We start from the raw sequence: 17,697 nt of genomic DNA, 5'->3' as shown, positions 1-17,697 counted from the left end.
CCGCTTCTGGACACAACTGGTGTGATCTAACTTATCCATGAGGCAAGCTCACACTGGAATTATCTTTCCAACGGAAACACAATATTCCTCTTGGATACGATACCTTATTAAATCTGACCTTTTGTCGTATTACAAACACTGTTTCATAAAAGCTGGAAAACACTATAATACCCAAGAAAAATCTGACATAGAAAGTTAATAACCTGGTGCGGCAGAGAGCAGAAGTGTCCTTCATTCAGAGAAGAACGTCTAAAGTGAAAGGATCGGTGAAGAGCCAAAAGTCTAGAAATCCATCCCAACTGTGTCACTGGGAGGCACGCAGACCTTCCACACACGCCCAGCCTTGCTGGAAGGCCCACGGGACTGACAGCTGGCTGGGAGCACCACGGACGACAGGGACAGGGAACAGGAAAGCTGCCTAGGGAGGAGTGAAGACAGGCTCCTGACCCAGGAGGGCGCATGTCACCCCGAACTGAACCCTCCGAGCAGGAGCTCTCAAAGCCACCACGTGCCAAACAAGCAGAGGCTGATAACCCACTGTTTGCAAATGAACTAATTTTCTGTTCCCAAAACATGTTTTGCGAATGTTTACCCCAGTTGGCACGAAGCAAGGCAAATTCTGCTGTGTAGGCTGCCGCCCGGAGATTGCTGTGTTATGAGAGGCATTCTCCATCAACAAGCAGAGGTCAGCCTACAGCACACGCGAAAATCCCCAAAGCAGTCTGTCAATACGGATGCACTGCTTCTGCAGCTGCACTGGAAGTTCCGAAGGAAAGGAAAGGCCCATTTATGTACGCCTCTCCTGGCTGTGGCGGCCTGGAGAACATGAGGCAATCCGCAGGAAAATGAGCTCAACTCTAGAATCCCCAGGAAAATGAGCTCAAGTCTAGAATACGCTCAGATGCAAACTGATGATCACTGCAGGTAACCCCTGTTCCAGTCCCCTCCCCCTCCCTCCAGGGAGCAGGTGGGTCCCAGCCCACAGGCTTATGCTTACTGTGCCTTCCCCTTTCTTGGAGCACTGCTTCCAGCAGGGCTTGAGGGAGGGGGGTGGGGCGGGGTGGTGGGGGGGGAAGTGCCTGGAGGCTCAGGAGGGAGCCACGTACCACTGTGGTATGGCAGAAACCAACACAACATTGTAAAACATCTCCACCCACCCCCCGCTGCCCCCCCCCCACCAATTACAGAGACATTTAAGCAAAAAGAAAAAATGCTGCTGGCAGAAGAGCCTGGATGCATCACAATCTACCTCCTACAGGGACTGTCCAGCGTGTGCTCGTGCAAGAAGCAACACCAGTGCATTTCCTGCAAAGGGAAAGTGAAAGCAAAGTTGCTCAGTCGTGTCCGACTCTTTACAACCCCATGGACTGCAGCCCACCAGGTTCCTCTGTCCATGGGATTCTCCAGGCAAGAATACTGGAGCCATTTCTTGCAATCTCTCTGTGTATTTCAGGGGGTGGGATAAATGGTCAGGTCTGAGAACACAGCCTGGCCCACAGAAACATTAACCAGTGTGGTCCGAATGATCCACGAGACCTACGTGAGTGGCCACAGAACTGCTTCCATACCGGCCGGAGCTCCCAGCTTTACAGGTCTGGTTGTCAAAACCAACACTGGCCTGAGAGTCAAAGTTGACTTTGGTGAGCCTACAACTAGGACCCTGGGAGTTTAGTTAAAGAAAGCATGGCCAGAACCAAGGCCGTCCTCTCCTACAAGTGTCATCAGACCACACTTACCTGGCTTTGCAGGATGGGCCCAGACACAAGATCTAGTGTTCACCCACCTGAGTGCACGCGGGCACACAGGTGAGAGGAGTGTGCCGAGTACTTAGAGGGTGAGGATGCTACAGACCACGGACTGGCCAGAGAGTGTGAGAAAGAGTTAATGTGCTCATTCCAGAACCCGCTGACCGTCTGCAAGCACTCTGTAAGGCCAGCAGGGAAGTCAGGGTGGCTGGGACACGGACCGCTCTGGAAGTTCTTGTCTCAAAGGGTGAAGAGAAACATCAGCTTTTAACCTGAGCTAATTCTACTAAGGGGCTTTCCCGGTGACTCAACGATAAAGAACCCACCTGCCAATGAAAGAGACATAGGAAATGTGGGTTCGCTCCCTGGGTGGGGAAGATCCCCTGGTGAAGGAATTGGCAACCCACTCCAGTATTCCTACTGGGATAATTCCATGGACAGAGGAGCCTGGCGGGCTATACTCAATGGTGTAGCAAAAGAGTCGGGCACAACTGAGCATGCACACACACACATGCTCCCACTAAATCTTATTTTGTGTAGCAAAACAAACCAAGAAAACCATTTTGAATGGCTTTCTGTCTACAGGCTCCACACAGAGGAGAGGCAAACAGGATTTTACGCTGGGCAGCAGCAAGCTGACCGCTATGCAAGTTTAGATTCCATTCATCAACTGCAGGATCTATAAAAGGCAGCAGAAGAAAAACCTATGGATACCAAGGGGCTTCCCTGGTGGCTCGGATGGTAGAGAATCCTCCTGCAATGTGGGAGGCTCAGGTTCAACCCCTGGGCTGGGAAGAGTCCCCTGGAGAAGGAAATGGCAACCCACTCCAGTATTCTTGTCTGGGAAATCCCAAGGACAGCAGAGCTTGGCAGGCTACAGTCCATGAGGTCGCAAAGAGTCGGACATGTCTGAGCGACTAACGCACACACACATGGATACCTAGGGATATACAGGGGGTGGGGCAAATCGGGAGACTGGGGCTGAATCACATACACTATTGATGTTATGTATAAAATAGGTACCTGAGGAGAACCTACCCTATAGCACAGAAACACGACTCAGCTCCTCTGTGGTGACCAGAAAGTGAAGGAAATCCAAAAAAGAGAGGACATATGTATATATATACCTGATGCATTTTGATAGCAGAAACTAACACAACACTGCAAAGCAAGTGTTCTCCAATAAAAATTAATTTTAAAAAAACAAAAGCAAAAATCTCTTGAGGGTAAAATATGTTTCTACCCAATCCTTTACCCAGGTCACAGATAGAGGTTATAACTCAAAAGTAAATGTTCTTCACAACAGCAAAGGCAGCAGGAGCAGGAAGCACACTTCTGATTTGGGGCTTAAATATTTCAACCCCTGCTCCTACCCTCCTCTTTAAACCCCAGTGATTCAAAAACGTTTGCACATGAAGAGTAACTTTCTGTGTTTTGGACAAAACAAATTCTCTGGACATTTTAACCTCGTTTTTAAAAAGTATTATTTTGATCACTGTTCCTCATCTCTTCACATATATTTGGCCTGTGTTTCAAGAATGTTTTTTCCTACATTACAATTAATCCTTAAAATTATAAAGTTACAGTCCCCTGGAAAGGCCACTGCAGCATGCCAAAAACGAAAGCAAATGTTTCCCTTCTTTATTACAAATTCATAAAATGTGAGCTCTGCCCAATCCCCCAGGAGCTGGTATGACTTTGACTTTTTAATTTATCCGAAGTAAAAAACAAAAAAAATTAAGATTCACATTTGTTCAGTTTACAAGCATCTCTAGGGACGTTAATGATGGCATTTATAAACTACACAATATATCCCCCCGCGCTTCAAAACTGCAACTAAAAGTGCCTCTTTCCCAAGCTTTTATTAAGCTATAAAGTGTTTTTTTTTTTAATTATTATCTTCAGGATTTTTTTTTAAACTATTACTTTTTGAAAATTTGTTCAGAACAAAAACATGTATGAAAGGTGCCCTCCACGCCAGGCATCCAGTGACGTTAAGCTGAACACAGCTGGAGCGGGGTGAGGGTTTCTATAGTCTCACATGACTGCTTCATGTATTGAGCCAAACTGGAAAAAGGGTTAAGGGTTGGTAGGCAGAAGTGGAAAATGCTAGGTCAAAGGCCACATACCTTGCTAAGGCTTTTATTCCATTCTGTCAATTTTTTTTTCCAGAAGGGCTATCCCAACACACATTCACTCCTTCCACTCATGTAAAATGGAAATCCTACGGTCTGAATGTGCCCCTCAAAATTCACAGGTTGAAATCTACCCACTACCAAGGTGATGGTACTAGGAGGCGGGGCCTTTGGGAGGTGACTGGTCATGAGAGTGGAGCCCTCATGAATGGGGTCAGTGCCCTTGTAAGAGAGACCCCAGAGAGCTACTCTGTCCCCTTCAGCCACACGAGGACATGAGCAGAATTCAGGGACTCAGCAGACAGCCTTCAGCTCACCATGCTGGCATCCGGATCTCAGACTTCCACCCTCCAGAAATATGAACTGAAAACTCTTCTTATTTATAAGCCATCCAGTACAGAGTGCTTTGTTACAGCAGCTGGAATGGACGAAGATGGGGACCAATTTCCATATACCTTCGCCAACGTGGGGTCTTTGATTTTAAGACTATACTTAACTAGATTAACTAGAGGATGAGATGGTTGGATGGCATCACCAACTCAATGGTCATGAGTTTGAGTAACTCTGGGAGTTGGTGATGGACAGGGAGGCCCGGTGTGCTGCAGTCCATGGGGTCGAAAAGAGTTGGTCACGACTGAGTGACTGAACTGAACTAACTAGATTAAAAACTCTCCTCACCCAGTTAATGTTCTCTAAGTAATACAGCTAAATATATGTATATATTATTTGCCCCTTTATTTCTTTTTATAAACCTGTGCCTGCTCCTTTTGAGGAATTTACTTTTCTTATTGTTTTATAACAACTCTTTACATATGTAAGATAACCCTTTGCCATACGTTGTAAGTATTTTCCCAGTTTTCTATTTGACTTTGTATTTGCTTAAAGTGTCTGTGATGTTCAGAAGGTGTTCACTTATTCAGATGTTATCAAGGCAAACTTCCTTTTTTATTCTCTGCCTTTGGTGGCCATCCCAAGAATATACGACTTTCAAGACCTGTTTTGGAGGAAAGGATTCTGCTATAGGCAGAAAGAGAAAAACAATCATTTGACCTAGTTTCATAATAGCCCAGCTCCCCACGAGAGGCGGGATGCATAGTTATCCTGTGAAGTCAGGAGACCCGAGGAGAGCTGACCCCACTGGCTTAAAATACTTTCTCTTGGCATAAAAAGTAGGCTACAATGGCTCAGAGATGAGAGTGATGCCAAACATACATCTGACCCAGGCTTACAGATAAATTCAGGCAAAATGTATCAAGTGCTCTGCCTAGAAACACTAGAGAGATAATGCTTTGGAAAAAAAAGAAAAATCTCAGGCTGTGAGTAAAGAATGGGATTGTTCCAATTTTAGATCATTTTAGATCATTCCAATTTCAACAATACTGGCAAACTCCTCGGTGGGGCCAGTCAGGAGCGTACAGGCAGAGCAGAAAGATGAGGGATGCCGTGGTCAGATGTCCCGTGACGTCCAGTTCCCCGACGCCCAGGCCTGGGACCCTGGGTCACCTGGGTGACCGGGTGGAGAGCCAGGGACGTGGCCTCCACTGCCAGGCCCTGGAGGCGACCACACCCGCCTCCGACCACGTGACGGAACGCAGGGATCACCCTCTCGCCCTCTGCACGTAAGAGCCCCCCCACTCGCGTTCTAGGAGCAGAGAGACGACCCAACAGAGAAGGCACTCGGCTGGCGTGGAATTCCTTCCGTGGGCGAGCCACCCACGGGCAGAGGTTCACTGGCTGCGGGCGACTGGAAGAACTGAATCAGCTGTAGGAATATCACATTTGGCAAGTGCTCCAAGTCGAGAGAGCTACGCAGTTAACGTTATTCCGCGGAGGCAAAGAAAACGGGAGAGGACAGCACCCTCCGTCTGCTTCCATGTCTCACAAAGGACTCGCAGTAAAGACCGAGGGCGCGGCTCCAGCCGCCCCCCAACCATGTGCCCACATGCCCAGCACGGCCCAGACCCCACGCCAGGCTGCCCGGGGGTGCAGGGCGGGGGCGTGGGGAGGATACAGCTAGGGACCCCCAGTGCTCCCCAAGTTAAGTGAAACTGACAAAGACTTTACACCAGAAATCTCCAATGACTTCACAGGCTTTCCGAAGAGCAAGTCGGTAACCCCACGCGTCTTACGCCACCACGAAGCTGCAAGGGACTTCTTCCATCCCCTCAAATACACCCTCGTGCACAGGGTCTTCACACACGCTGCCCAACGTGTGGAAGACGTGCACTCACACCCCCTCTGAGACTGAAAGAGGAGCAGCAGCTTCTTAAGCTGGGTCAGCCCCCGCCCTCCTCAGAGACCCTCTCCTGACCCCGCTGCTGGCCTGTGTCCCCCCGACCCCACCCCTGCACCATCCACCTCCCCTCACAGCAACGCTCATCTCACGGAACCACGTGGTCACGGGGGCGACTCTGACCCACCCCACCTTCCCGTCTAGTCTCCAAGCGCCTGAGGCCAAAGACCTCGTGCCTCAGCTCAGCAGCACCCACAGGGTGCCGAGCACATTCACAGATGCTCCATGAATATCTGGCGAATGAATAAATGAACAGACGTGAACGCAGAACATTTAAGTGCTCTCATGATCATTTAGCAGAATACTCGTTTGTGTCCCTGTATGTTGTGTGTATTGGGGCGAGTGTCTACAATTTTAATTGTAAGAAGAAAGATTTTTGACACAGCCGTACGTTCCTAAATGACAGAGAAGTCTTACAGGCCGCTGTCGGCCAGGTGTCACCCTGGTTCTCTATCCAGCAGATGGGCAAGGACACCCGTGGTCCACACCACACTGCAATATGCTAATTCACCGTTAATTACAGCCCTTCCTCCAAACTGCGGGTGGACTGGCGGGTTCTATGGGGAGGGCTGCGCCAATCAGGCACATTCACAAAGGAATATCTTGAAATAATTACCCATTTATTTTAAAGACTGCCTTTATCAGTAGATTACCTGGAGTAAAATGCAATAAAGTAGTTCTGTGTACAGCGATGCATTTTCCTCTTTTCTAGCAGCTTTTTCTCCCCCTTGACAAAGGAAATACCCGAGTGCCGTGCTCAGACGCTCAGCTGCGTCTGACTCTTTGCCATCGTGTAGTGTGTGCTCAGTCGCTCAGTCATAGCCAACTCTTTTGCAACCCCATGGACTGTAACCCACCAGGCTCCTCTGTCCAGGAAACTCTCCCATCAAGAACACTGGAATGGGTTGTCATTTCTTCCTCCAGGGGATCTTCCTGACCCAGGCATCAAACCCAAGGCTCTCACATTTCACGCACTGGCAGGCAGATTCTTTACCACTAACACCACCTGGAAATCCCATGGACAAGAATAGGGTTGAGCAAAAAATCCTTTCCTTAGCCGTTCTCTTTTTCAGGGGAACAGAGTGTTCTGCTAGTTCCTGAATCCATGGTTTCTATTCAAACAGATGTAATACATGTCATTAACAGAAGCTAAAAGTTTTGGAGGGACTGGGCTCCTGACATAGGCATTAAACAAGTTTAGATTATAAGGCAGAACTTGTTATACTGTAAATTTGACAAATTATTAAGGTACTTATATCCCTAAGACTATCTGCTTCAAAATCTCATATGAAGAGCATTAAATGCAAACTATTTCCATACAATGTGTATTTATTTGCTCACCTTGAGCAGCAGAGGAGCCATGTACCCGCCCATTTATAAAAATGCCCCTAATCATGAAGAGTGAGCAGGGCATGTAAAAGACGAAAGGGCACCCAGGGACTATAAAGAAAGCTGAGCACCAAAGAATTGATGCTTTTGAACTGTGGTGTTGGAGAAGACGCTTGAGAGTCCCTTGCACTGCAAGGAGATCCAACCAGTCCATACTAAAGGAAATCAGTCCCGGATATTCATTGGAAGGACTGATGCTGAAGCTGAAACTCCAATACTTTGGCCACCTGATGTGAAAACCAACTCATCTGAAAAGACCCTGATGCTCGGAAAGATTGAGGGCAGGAGGAGAAGGGGATGACAGAGGATGAGATGGTTGGATGGCATCACTGACTCAATGGACACAAGTTGTGAATAAACTCCAGGAGTTGTTGATGGACAGGGAGGCCTGGTGTGCTGTAGTCCATGGGGTCGCAAAGAGTCGGACACGACGGAACTGAACTGAAATCATGAGGAGTGAGCAGGACATCTAAAAGATGAAAGGGCACCCAGACAACCCAGGCGAGGAGTTTCATGTAGATGCAGAAGCTGGAATCCAGAAAGGTCGGCGCCCATGCCCACAAGGGCACGGAGCCGACCAGGAAAACGAACCTGAGAGAGAAGTAACATGGGTGGCCATGGGCACACCTGGGGCAGGAGCCACCCGCCCCCCCAAGCCCGCCTCTCTGTCCACAGCACAGAGAACCGCCACCGCACCCCCAATCAACCCCACATACACTGCTGACGACCCAAACTCTGTCCCATCTAAATACAACTCTTGTTACACCCATTTCACGGATTGGCAGGTTCTCAGGCATCAAAGGGGCTTCCCAAGTGGCTCCAGTGGTAAAGAACCCGCCTGCCAATGCAGGAGACGTAAGAGACACAGGTTCGATCCCTGGGTTGGGACGATTCCCCTGGAGGAGGGCATGGCAACCCACTCCAGTATTCCTGCCTGGAGAATCCCCATGGACAGAAGAGCCTGTCGGGCTACAGTCCATGGGGTCACACAGAGTCGCACACGACTAAAGCGACTTAGCACGCTTGCACGCAGGAGTCAGCAGGGAAACCCACACAAGGCCACCTCGCTCCTTCCCTCGGGCTAAGGGCTGTGAAGCGTGTCTCTGTCGGTCTGAATAAGCACGAAGGCAAAGACCAATCCGGAGACTGTCTGGAGGGTCCAGGCCCCCACGGTGTCGCCCCTGAGACCTCATTACTGGGGGCAGGAGCCAGGCTGGCTTGAATTATTCACTGCAGCCCTGGCCCCCTGACGATACACATGAGGCCGCTTCCGGGCAGGCACATCTGGACCCCTGCTCCAAACGGGCCCCATCCAGAGCCCAGTGAAGGGTGCAATCTGTCATCGAGCACCCTGAAGGCCCACCAGGTGAGAGGACAGGAGTGCTGGGGTTATACCCGCCCAGCCCCTGCTCTGGCACAGCAAACCCGCCCCACGGGCACAAGAGAAGCAGATACAGGCTTCGCTGGGGAACGCCTGAAACAATGAGCAACCAGGAAAACAAAAATCTTGCAACTGCGCTCGAATTATGATTAGAAAATAAAGCATGTCTGATTGCTCTCCAGTGAGACCGCAGGCTGCAGAGCAGAATAATTTTACATAATGATCAACATCACTGTTGACAAAGAACGTTCTGCAAGGGAGTCACGCTGCTGTGCTGGGGCCCCACACCGGTGGCCTAAGAGGTGGTTTCAGCCCCTGAAGACCCAGGTACCACGTGGTCTGAAACTGGGACAGGGAGATGGAAGCATTTCTCTGTCCTAAGTGTAAACGTATTTATGTGGAAGCTCCCACAGAGGCATGAAATTCAAATATTTACGACTGACAAATAGTTTTTAAAGAAATGAAGACTCTTAAGCCAAACTGCAATTTTAGCAGGAACTCCAGATTGTACATTTCATTCTACCTGCAGCAGAGGAGGAGGCGGTTGGATAGCATCGCCGACTCATGAATGTGAATTTGAGCAAACAGCGGGAGACAGGGCAGGACAGAGGAGCCTGGCTGCTGCAGCCCACGGGGTCGCAGAGAGTTGGCACGACTCAGCAAATGAATAACAACAAAAGCCATGTACAGCTATTTGTTTGTTCTTGAACAAGGAGCTCAATCTCCAGCTTATCAATGAGGAAACCCTCCCCCCACACACAGGAGGCGCAGTGGTGAAGAACATCCCTGCCAACGCAGGAGACTCAAGAGATGTGGGTTTGATCCCTGGGTCAGGAAGATCCCCCAGAGGAGGGCATGGCAACTGACTCCAGTATTCTTGCCTGGAGAATCCCATGGACAGAGGAGCCTGGGGGGCTACAGTCCATGGGGCGGCAAAGAGTCAGATACAACTGAGCATCTAAAGAACATCACTGGCTCAATGGACGTGCGTTTGAGCAAGTTCCGAGAGACGGTGAAGGGCAGGGAAGCCTGGCGTGCTGCACTCCACGGGGTCGCAGAGAGTTGGACACGACTTAGTGACTGAACCACAACAACAAATCTCAAATAGTTATTCCAGGTGGCCCTTGAGGGCTTCCAGCTGCCTCCCCGGCTCTCCTTCTGCTCTGTCTTCATCCCCCATTGGCCCCATCACTTCGGGGCTCCCATGCCCCTGCTGGGAACACAACCTCACTGCTTTCTCCCAAGTACCACAGGTCTCCCCACAGCTGATCATATGATTAAAATCAGGGCTCAAGAAAAAGTGCTCAGAGAGCTGCTTCACAGCACCTGGCCACAAACTCTTCCCCACACATCAAGACAGAAAACCACCAAAAATAAGACAAGAAAGGAGGAGGGAAACCACAAAGCCCTCAGCAATAAGCACCCTTCAAAATGACGCAGCTCTGTGCAAAACTACCATGCAGAATTTAGGCACTGCTTCCCTTTTCTACGGTCGCCCAAGCTTGCTCTTTTGTTGCTGTTCAGTCACGCAGTCGTAGCCTACTCTCTGCAACCCCGGGGACTGCAGCACACCAGGTTTCCCTGTCCACCACCCTCTCCCACAGCTGGCTCAAACGCATGTGCACTGAGTCTGTGGTGCCATCCAACCACCTCATCCTCTGCCGCCCCCTTCTCCTCCTGCCCTCAATCTTTCCCAGCATCAGGGTCTTTTCCAGTGAGTCTGCTCTTTAGTTTCTATCATCCCATTTTTATCATCATTATTCCCACCATTACATCACCAGCTACAACCACTGCTGCTATTGCTGTGATGACGAGCATGTGAGTCATCAGGGGTCACCTGGAAAATAAAGAGAAAGCGAGAGGGTGCATGACCCAGGGTGGGTGATGCTACATTGAACCTTTCCTCGCATTCCAACATCGCCTTCACTCTTGACCCTGCTCCTCCGAGCTTTCCAGGGCTTTCCAGGTGGTTCTAGTGGTAAAGCAGCTACCTGCCAATGCAGGAGACATAAAAGATGCCGGTTCGATCCCTGGGTCGGGAAGATCCCCTGGAGGAGGACATGGCAACCCACTCCAGTGTCCTAGCCTGGAGAATCCCATGGACAGAGGAGCCTGGCAGACTACAGTTCAAGGGGTCGCAGAGTCAGACACGACTGAAGCGACTGAGCACGCACGCAGGCTTCCAACATGCTGACTTCAAGGCCCTGCACTGGATGCCTGTCATGGAAAACTGCTCCTCCCAGCCCACTAAAAATAAATAAAAGTCAAGGGACAGCAATCTGTTACTCTGCAGCTGGGTAGCAGTGGAGCCTCAGGAAATGAGGAGACCCCCATTCCTGTTCGGGCTCCACTGTTTCGGGGTCTGTGGCCCTGGAGGAACCATCTGACCACACAACTGACCATCCTGGCTCCCACCTCCTTCCCACTCAGACAGATGGGGAGAGGCACAGGAGGCCTGGCGAGCCTACTGCCTCCAGAGGGGCCCAGGGCCTGGCCGCCCTCCCCCCACCATGCTGAGCACCCCTGATGCCTCTGGCCTGGGATGGCTCCACTTTCCAAGGAACCACACCCCGCAGACTCCTCGCCAAGCCCTCTCAGCTGGGAACTCCGACCAGCAGAGTTCTTTCCCAAGCCAGATTACAAAGGGGTGGGGGGCATAAAACACACGCCTTGGAAATTTACAGAATACAGCTGGCTGGCTCTGACTGCAGCTGTCTGCCTACCCTGGGCCAGTGATGCCTCCCTGTGAGGATAAGCCAGGACATGGATGGGACCAGAGAAGTAACCCTGTGAGAGTCAGGGAGGGGCTACACCAGGCAAGTCGGCTACGAAACAGCTAAGAGTCAGAGTCTAACCCCGCCCACCCCCTACACAGAGCACAAAGCACAGGGCTGGGAAGTCACGGCCGCCCGGTGGCCGGGACACAGCGGGGCTCACGCGTGCGTTTCTAAGTCAGGCTCAGCAGTTCTGGGTGCGTTTTTGTGTCTAACATATTTTCAGAAGAAAATATTTGTTTTGGTGGAACAGAACATCGAGATATTATCTGTCCCTTTAAAAATTCTAAAACCCTAACAAACCCTCAAAGAATGTTCCCACCACAGCTGTCTTGGAGCCTGGGAATCCAAGCTTCTGGCAGCAAGAATCTCCTCTCTGCTGCCCTATCTCCAGGAAGGTATCCAGAGCTCCAGAGAGTTTCGGGGAGATTCCCAATCCATCCCCCGCAGTAGGCAGGGGGCCGTGCAAGGCTCAGAGTCCAGCAAGCACCTTCAGGTGGGAGGAGACACACAGGCTGAGAGGGGGTCTCGAACAACACTCAATCCTCCCAAGAGGGCAGAGCCAGGCTTTCGGGCTCCCAGCCAATCCCGCCAACACGCAGAACACCTTCCTCCTGCCCTGGGCTCCTGCGCCCTCTGATTCCTGCAGACAGCACTACAGGGAGACAAACGATTCCACCTAACAGTAGCTGAATTTCCACATAAGTAGCTAGAATTCAGGAGCTCCCTGGTGGTTCAGTGGGTGAGAATCCGCCTTCCAAAGCAGGGGGTTCAGGCTCCATCCCTGGTGGGAGAACCAAGATGCTACATATCGGCTGGTATGGCCAAAAATAAACACATAAACATGTATTTTTTTTAATTAGCTACAATTCATGAGTAAGAAGGTGAAGGTAATCCAAGCACACTGTTTCCAGATGACAGCGGAACGACTGGAACCCAAGGATCATTTGGCTACATTGTGCTTTGGTCTTCTATAAAATCTCCCGTTTCCCACCTGAGACGCTCCCCTGCTTGCTTCTGGGAACAGGCTGGTGTCAGGGAGAGATGGCTCTGGCCTTAGAGACACTGGAACTCAACCATGCTGGGCCCAACTCTGCTCCCTGGGGAGCTGGGAAAAGCCCCTCATCGCCCTGACCCTGTTTTCCCATCCACAGGATGGAAACAAGAACTGAACACCTGCCCATTCTTCCCGCCTCCCAGCCTCACTGGGTGCACGAGACAATGCGTGTGAATAGGTTTATAAACAAGGATAATTTATAAGAGATGCTGCTCCTTGCTTTGCAGCTCCGCGCATCGCTAAGGGCGTGTGCCATTATTCTCCCAGGACTGGTGTGTGATTCCTTCAGCAACGTGCATGATCTGCCGTGATGCCCCGATACCGTTTCTAGGACAAGGTTCACCCAGAATATTGAGAAGACAAGCCCTGGTGACTGTTTAATTGAAGCAGGACTTTGTCTCTGAATGGTGGACAGCAATCTCCCCATCAGTCTCACTGTCTTGCCAGCCCTCCCCAAACCCAGGAGCAGAAAGATGGGCAAACGGAGAATGACGGTCACCTTGTGAAAACCAGTTTGGCTTTCACTAGAAGCTGACCCGTCGTCGGATCTCAGCCGTGTAGCGGAGAACACAGCCCTCTCCCCACCCTCCTCTCCTGCACCAGATTCGCCAAGTGGTTAAAAATGGCCATTGGCGAGGCAGCGGCACACACGTCTGGACAGGAAAGCCAAGTACGACAGATGGCAAGTAGGCAACTGGCCGCAGCAGATGCCTGGATTCACACCTGGAAAACGGCGGATCTTGTGGTAATCAATGATCAATATGTACTAGCATCCAAAGAATTCTTCTCTTCAGACAGATAAACATAGTTGCTTTATTGTTTCATGCTTATCAGAGGAAGTCTAGAAAATCTTTACCAGTAGAAAGGAAAAAATCAGAATTCCAGCTGGCAAGTACCTCTCTGTGCCTGAGGTGTTTTGGTGGGGCTCCACGAACCACTGAGCTGAAGCTGCAGGAGGAAGGGGACACAGCCGTTACCATGGTGACATAAGGCCGTGGAGGGTGTGTGCCACTTCCTCTGCGCTCCTTGGATCTGAGGCTGAAACTCTAGGGTCACTGACTAATTGCTGGTTGAGAAGAAATGTTACACAACAAAAAGGCGCTGACGGGGCAGAGCTGGCAATTTTTAGAAAGCGGCATTTCCGCGACTCACAGTTTCTGATGCAGAATAAGTCTAAAAACGCTGGCCTTTTGTAAATGTGCTTACATTTCTTAAAAGCTGCCTTCCTCATGTTTTTCCCTTAGGGCGTCTTGATCGTCAGTGTTTCATCCACACTTCATTCGGCAACAGGGCAAGAAGAAAATACTAACACTGACAAAAATTACACGATGCCAAAGGCTGTAGTGCTGAGTGACAAGCATAAAAAGGCTCTGGTTGGATGCTAGGATTAGGTCACAAGTGGCAAGTACCATCAGGGGTTAACTGTCCAGCCCTGGGACAGTTATCAACTCCCTGAGCCCAAGTTTCCCCATCTGTAAGGTGAGGATAACAATAAGGATATTAATGAAGATGATGGACATGAAATGCACAGCACAGAACATGGAAAACACTCAATATTATTCAGCCCCACTTACTAACTTTCATTATGACTATTATTAAATAGTACCCAGAAAAGAAATATGCATGCATAAGCTAAAGCCAAATTTTATAAATGGCATAAGATGACAGGCAATATTGCTTTTATATGTGCTGGTTGGAGAAGGAATGATAAATGTGAACTAAAAACCACGGGTTTGGGGTAGGCCGGACTTTGTTTTGCTTTGCTTTGCTTTTTGGCCACATTACACGGCCTGCAGGACCTCTGACCAGGGACTGAACCCACAGCCTCGACAGTGAACGTGTAGAGTGAGTCCTAACCACTGGACTGCCAAGAGATTCCCTTTAAAAAAGAAGTTTTTAATTCTATTCCTGATGCCAAGTTAGAGCTGGAGGCTCCCTCAGTTCCTAAGGCAATAGTCATACGTGTCTCAAAAGCAAGACAAGATGAACAAATGAGTTGCATGGTCTGAGACATTTTAATAAGATCCCCCCGTTATCTCAAACAGTTTTCTTCAACTAAATTCATAGATAAAGAATCTATTAATAGCGAACTTCCCAAAAGCAACAAAAAAACTCAACCTGGGGTGTAAGCACTGACAGGGAACTTGTATCTCCTGGGTGCCAGGACTGGCGGCCAGGGATGACCAGAGCATGTGTGCTGACGGGCGCATGTGCTGGCGGGCGCATGTGCTGGCGGGCACATGTGCTGTGGACGCCTGTGCTGTGGATGCGTGTGCTGACAGGCGCGTGTGCTGATGGGAGCATGTATGCTGGCGGGCACATGTGCTGTGGACGTGTGTGCTGATAGGCGCCTGTGCTGACGGGCGCGTGTGCTGGCGGGCGCGTGTGCTGTGGACGCGTGTGCTGGTGGATGTGTGTGCTGATAGACGTGTGCTCATGGACATGTGTGCTGATGGACGTGTGTGCTGATGGACATGTGTGCAGGAAGCTACACACAGCCACCTCTGGCCTACAAGTGGGCAACCACCCAAAGCGCTTCTTTCTAACACAATGGAATAAAAGTAATTCACTAACCATCTAGATTTCTAGGGAACTATTTCCCATGAAATGTTTCACCACCAAAACATTTACTACACAAGCAGGGCTTGGCAGAGAAGGAAAATACATACATGGTCAGATACTTTTTTACTTCTTCTTCTTCAAAAAAAAAATCACTGAAAGTTTCCTACTTGCAAAAGCTGTTTTTTAATACACAAAAGAAGAGGTATCTAACAAACATCTACCTACCTCCCCCAGAGCACCTAAACTGCAAATACTTATTCTACATTGAGTCTTCCCACGTATTTGGACTGAACAATACAAGAACCAACCCCCTTCTGATCCTGGTGTTTGGGCCCAAAGAGACAAAGACCCCCAGATCCTGAGGAATTGACATTCCAGCGGTGGTGGGACAGGTTGAGAAACAAGTTTAAATTAGTGTCCGATGGCTGACCGAGCTGGAAAAGAGAACCGGTGGGGCTGCGGGCTGGAGAGAGGACTCAGCACTGAGCAGCTGGCAGGCTGAGGTCTCAGCAAGGACTTGAAGGAAGTGCAAACCCCACGAGGAAGAGCCCTCCAGGCAGAGGCCGCAGCCAGAGCCACAGTCCTGAGGTCCGCACGTGGGAGGAGACGCAGGCTGGCCCGGGCGGAGGCAGCCGCTGCAGGGCTGGTAACCCTCTCCCGCCAGGCAGCAGAGAGTAAACAGTTTAGGTTTTCCGGGCCAAGAGACCATCTAGGATGTCATGGAGGTCTCCGACTCTGCCACATTGTCTAAGCTCGGTCACGGAAAGTATGTAAGCAAATGACGTGCCTGTGACTCACTCGGACGCAGAGATGTGAATTTCACTGGACTTGTACGGGTCCCAAAATATTTTCCTTTTGATTCTTCCTCCCCCACCCCTGCCCCGAAGCACTCTGTAACATAAGAACCATCCTCAGAGCTCAAGAGCAGGCGCAGGGGACTTCCCTGGTGATCCAGGGGTTAAGAAGCCACCTGCCAATGCAGGGGACACGGGCTTGATCCCTGGTCTGGGAAGATCCCACGGGCTGAGGAGCCGCCAAGTCCACGGGCCACAACTACCAAAGCCCTTTTCTGCAACAAGAGAAGCCGCTGCAACGAGAAGCCCACGCGCCACAACCGGAGAGACGCCCCCACCTGCTCCAAGTAGAGAAAGCCCACACAGGCAGCAACGAAGGACCGGCGCGGCCAAAAATGAATGCGTTAAAAAAACACGGGAACACGGGCAGGCGCAGGGCGCACTGGCTGCTGGGACTCGGTAGGGCCTCTGGAGTTTGTCCGAGCACACAGAGGCCGTAGTAACCGCACACTCTGCAGTAACACGACCGACCTGGATTCCAAGAGTCACAGAGAAGCTCCTGAGGATGGTCTCCCGGTGGGACGGGTGGGAGCAAAGGGACTGGCCCATGGGCACTGTGACAGCCCTGGAGTGATTGGGGGGGGGGGAGGGCGCGGCAGGACTCTTCCTGTGCCCAGGGGGGTGCCAGCTTGACCGGAAGTGGGGAGTGAGCAAAAGAGAGGAGGCATGGTGGATGATCCCGGGTTTAGGGTCTGAACAACCCACGGGAAACGCAATGACCGCCAGCTGAGATGGCCAGGCTGCGGGCAGGACAGGCAGGCCAGGGCGGGGAGGGCGGTGGGGAGGGTGCTTCAGATGAGGCGAGGGAGCTCACGCACCGCCCACCCCACCCTTAGGAGCAGCCCAGAGGCAGGCGCCGGGAGGCGTCAGTATCCACAACAAGGGGGTAGAGACAGGCCCGCGTCGCCTCGTGTGAGGTCATCGGGCCTGGCTTTGCTGCCAAGTGAGTTACAGGATATTTCCATTCTCGTGGCTTTCTGATGTGAGACCAAGGGCTTCAACCTTGACTTGCCGAATAAATAACTGAATGACTCCAAGGTCGGGGGGTGGGAGGGGCGGGGTAGGGGGGCTCCCCGAAGACTGTTCATATGCCTCTGAAAGTCGGCAACCTGAGGTTTACTGTGGTTGCTATCTGTGCCTGATGGTCCTGAGAGTCTGGAAGCGATGGCCTGTTTCCAAACCTCCGCTGGAAACAGGGACTGGCCTGACTCAGCCACACAGAGCAACTCTCTCCATGGTCACAGCCCATCATGGCCCCTTGTGCCTCTGTGCCCAGCGTCCAGGCACTGCCCTCGCCCACCGGGAAGGTCTCCCCACTCACCATCCCGGCCTCAGGTAAAGCAGGCCTGAGTACAGGGGCCTAGCCAGCCACAGAGTGGATGCCCCCTCCCCGGAAGGTCCTAGAGAGCGGAGCAGACCAATCTCACTTGAGAAGAAAACCCGTCGTCGGTCTGAGCCAAGCCAGCGGGTGGTCAAGGGGAACGAGGCAGGTCCACAAAGGCCCCGC

The 17,697-nt window shown here is 51.0% G+C and overlaps 1 protein-coding gene across 4 annotated transcripts in view; it reads right to left on the bottom strand.

Moving 5' to 3' along the window:
* Positions 1-17,697, bottom strand: part of AGAP1 (ArfGAP with GTPase domain, ankyrin repeat and PH domain 1) — a 561,115-nt gene that overhangs the window by 447,757 nt on the left and 95,661 nt on the right. The gene's annotated exons all lie outside the window — the stretch shown is intronic.

The sequence above is a fragment of the Bos taurus genome, chromosome 3 (genome assembly GCF_002263795.3).
Source record: "Bos taurus isolate L1 Dominette 01449 registration number 42190680 breed Hereford chromosome 3, ARS-UCD2.0, whole genome shotgun sequence".
Lineage (NCBI taxonomy): Eukaryota > Metazoa > Chordata > Mammalia > Artiodactyla > Bovidae > Bos > Bos taurus.
This window is presented reverse-complemented; position numbering and strand designations above follow the sequence as displayed.